The 4,083-nt window shown below is 57.7% G+C and overlaps 1 pseudogene; it reads right to left on the bottom strand.

Annotated features, from left to right (window-relative positions):
• Positions 1–1,004: 1,004 nt before the first annotated feature.
• Positions 1,005–4,083, bottom strand: part of LOC129146118 (leukocyte immunoglobulin-like receptor subfamily A member 5) — a 5,220-nt pseudogene continuing 2,141 nt past the window's right edge.

Raw genomic sequence — 4,083 nt, 5'->3', positions numbered from 1 at the left:
TGATACTTCCATCTTCTATGCTGATTAATACTGCGTGCAGTGTTTTAATTAAAATTGGCTGATACTATCACTCTCAGTGTCCTTGTGGCTGGAGCTGGCCCATTCGTGCACGTCTCTGAGGCCTCCCTGGAGACCACAGCGCACATCTGCACTTTAGCAAGGTGGGCCCAGTGCACCGGGTCAGCCTCCAGCCCCAGGGGCAATCACACTCGTTATCTCTTTGCCTCAGTCTGGACCAGCTAGAGGTAGAACGTGACAGCAGTGACCCTGTGACCTGAAGCAGGAATAATCCTGAGGGTAAGGAACAAGGAGGCGGGGCCTGGGTGTGGCACCTCAGGTGTCCTCAGCTTGCAGTATCCTGTGACCTCAATTCTGCAAACTTCCCCGATCTTCCAGGTGCCCCGTCGCACCCTCCTAAACCCCCCCATCGCCCCGGGGCACCTTGATGTTGGCATGAAGGGAGAGGAGGCACCACAGAGACTCGTAAATCCTCAAAACTTCGTGTTCACAGGGGTCTCCAGGGGCGTCTGCCCGGAGCTGTCACCTCAGATAAAGGGTCTTGAGTCCCAAACCTACAGGGGGAGCCTGATAATAAAGGGGAGATTGTGGGGGTCAGATGGGCTCAGGCACCGTCTAGATTTAGCTCCTCAGGATGGATCTTTGTGATGCCAGTTTGATGACGGACTAAACCAGATCTCGTGGTTGAGCTGGCGTGCGGTGACTAGAGAGGGAGAAACTGAGTCCCAGGAAGGCGCACTGAGCCCGACTGTGTGTGGGGCGTGGCCCCAGCCTTCCGGGTGGGACGAGGCCAATTCACAGAACAGGACAGGAGGGGAGCCATGGAGCTGACGCGCGTGGTGGGGAGGGGAGTCCCGCGTTTAATGACAGGAGGGTCCAGACCTTCACCTGCTCACAGCAAGGTCCCTCCACCTCCCAGGGACCCACAGACAGTCCCCGCGCTGCCCAGACCAGCTTCTGGCCTCCGGGCACAGTCACCTCCAGGCTCATGGGCTCTGGCCGGGGCCTTGTCCCCTCCCAGGCCCTCCTCCCGCCGCGTCTCGGGTCCTCCTGTGGCTGTGAAGAGCCTCCAAGAGCAGGACCCCCAGGGCCAGCAGGAGGAAGGCGGCCACGCCCAGGCGGAGGAGGTTCCCCAGCGTGTAGTCCTGGGGGCGCGGGGCTGGGCCTGGGGAGAGAGACACGCAGGTCACGCAGGGGACCAGGGCACCTCCCGTCAGGACACGGGGTGAACGTGGGGAGGGTCCTTCTCCATCCGACCAGCCCCTCCCTGCGGGGCTGCAGACTCCTCTGCCCTGGCAACCCTGGTCCGCGCGTCCTGGCCCTGACTCTCCCTCCCGGGCGGACACTCGCAGCCGCAGCCCCACGAGCAACGCGTCTGTCCTGACCGGCGGGGACACGCAGAGGGACATGAGGCTGCGTGTCTGCCGCCTCAGCGTCGGGTCTGTGTGGCCCGTCTACGCGGGCCTCTGAGGGGGTCCCAGTGACGGTCCCGAGGGAGACGGGACAGAGCCGATTCCTGGACAGAGGAGCCGAGAGGAGCCGGGACCAGACGGGCGAGGCTCAGGCTGCGGGACGGGCAGGTCCCTGGAAGGTCTTGGCAGCTCTTCACCAAGGAAAGAGCCACCTTTGTGAGATGTGGGGTGCAGGGGAGAGGGGGGCTGACTCTCTGGGGCTTCTGCCTTGAGAGAGACCAGGGGGACAGGACAGACCGGGGAGAATCACCTGCTCCTCCTCTTCCCGCGTCTCCTCATCATTCTCTCTGTGTCTCTCTCTTTCTCTCTCATCCGCCTCTGGAAGCCCTCTACGTGGTCAGGAGAAAAGACTAATAATTTGACTTTTGCCTTCACACATCCTCTGCCCATCCACAGCAAACGAACAGAGCCCGGAACCCAGCGTCTGTTCACACCCCGAAGGACACGGATCAGTGTTGTTACAAAACTGGGTGAACACAAGAAACGCTTTCTTGTGACCCGATTTTGAATAGTTTCCACAAAATAACTTTAAATTAAGGTCTGTCATCACAGATTCAGTGTACAATGTTTTCAATAAGCTTATGCATATTTCAGAAAATAAATATATAAATAATCTACAAATGTTTGACATAACCGGAATTGAAATCATCTCACCATAGTTCAAAACTAGTGGAAAAATAAAATAATTGTGTACATTATGCAAATATTTTTACTAAGTGAGAAACGCCTAATATAATTTAAAATATATTTTATGTAATAAAACCCTGATGTCTCGGAGTAACGAACTGAAGTGACAAGTGATCGTGGTACATATAGAAAAATATTTTCAATATAGTTGCCTGAAAATACTTTGGGCTGATCATAAAGGGTTTTCATAAAATCACACAAAAGAACGTATGAATTTTCACACTGTCGTCGTGACACAGCAGTAAAGAAAAATAAATTGGTGGAAAATCCAGAAATGAAGTTACAGTTCAATCTTGTCTCCCCTCCTCCCTGTCCCCTGTCTCTCTCCCTCCCTGGGGACCCTGAACCCCACCTCCTGTCCATCATACCCGGGGCTCCCCTATAAAAGCCTGTGCAGACCGGGAACCTGTGTAGTGAGGGGAGGACATCGCACACCACCACAGAGAGACCAGGGGTGCAGGGTGGGTCCTCCACACACACCTTCTCCACCCTGACCCCAGAGTCACTGTCACTCATAGCCTGTCTCTCTGGCCCAGGAGCCCCTGCCTCACCCCACCCTCTCATGAGATTCTCTGAGAACAAAGACGCAACTGTTACGGTCCTTAGATGGGGCCAAGATGGGGACCCTCACCTGAGACCAGGAGCTCAAGGGGCTCACTGGGGAGTGACCAACCTGCGGGGTGCTCCTGTTGTAGCCATAGCACCTGAACAGCCATCTGTGACTGGGGGTCACGGGGCCCACATGAAACAGGGCCTGAACCTGCCACTGGGGAGTCACTGTAAGTTCAGGGTCCAGGAGGAATTGGGTTCTCCTTCCTCAGTCAGACGGAACCTGTCAAATCCGCGGCCTGAGCCACACTGGAGGGTCACGTTCCCTCCTGAGGTCACCACAGGGCTTGGCAGGGCTGAGAGGCTGGGTTTGGAATAAGATCCTAGGAGAGGGGGGGAGTCTGTGTTAAATGGGGACACTCCACCACATCCTCCAGCGCTGGGCTGTGAGAGGGGAGATATCCTGAGAGCAGACCCCCCTCCCTGAGGGCACAGCCTGAGGCTGTACCCCAAGTGTGCTCTCACCTGTCAGCACCACCAGCTCCAGGGGGTCACTGCGCTCTGATCAGCCAGAAGGGGTGCCATAGTCACAGAGATATCTCCCTGCATAGTCCCCTGTCATGCGTCGGATAAAGAACTGAACCTTGTCCCTGGGCTCCAGTGTCATCTTTCTCTCCCAGGGTGCTGAGCTTCCTTATTTAGCAAGACGGAACTCCTGGGCCCTGGGGCCCCCTGACACCAGATGGTCACTGGATTCCCCCAGAGGATCAGAGAGCCTGGCTCAGCCTAGAGGGTGGGTTTGGGCAGGGCCACTGGAAGGAATCAGAGGCTGGTCTCAGGCGTCCCCACACTAGATCCAGCCCCCAGCCCAGACCTTCCCAGATGTCTCCTCCATCACCCAGAGCTGCTGTCTCCACCCCAGCTGCCAGGGGGTGGCCCCTCCCCAGTGAGGAGTCAGGACCCGGGACACCTGGGCACAGACTCACCTGCCTGCTCTGGGGTCCCAAGGCCACAATCAGCTCTGGAAGAGAGGCCAGTGAGAGGCCTGCCCCGAGTCCTCACAGAGCCTCCTCCCGGAGCCTCCCGGTTCCTGGGTCCCCTGACCAGGCCTGGCCGTGGGTCCCTCCAGACCAGGGCGCCCCTCCTCGCCACACCTCACCCAGCAGAGCAGGGCTATTAGGCTGGGGTCATGGCGTCCTCTCTGTGACCTGGCTGTGGGGATGGAGGGCCAGGTTGCCGGCAGGATGGACAGACACACGGGTGGGGACACTGGTGGGTTGTTCCTTCCCACCCAGTGGGACACTCAGGGACACAGGGGAGACGGGCCGCTCCTGCCTGAGTGTGGCTTCTCTGTTCA

Source organism: Talpa occidentalis, unplaced genomic scaffold (assembly GCF_014898055.3).
Source record: "Talpa occidentalis isolate TD23 unplaced genomic scaffold, MPIMG_talOcc4v2.1 talOcc4.17, whole genome shotgun sequence".
In the NCBI taxonomy this organism is placed as follows: domain Eukaryota; kingdom Metazoa; phylum Chordata; class Mammalia; order Eulipotyphla; family Talpidae; genus Talpa; species Talpa occidentalis.
The sequence above is the reverse complement of the archived record's forward strand: the minus strand, read 5'-3'. Positions and strand labels throughout refer to the sequence as shown.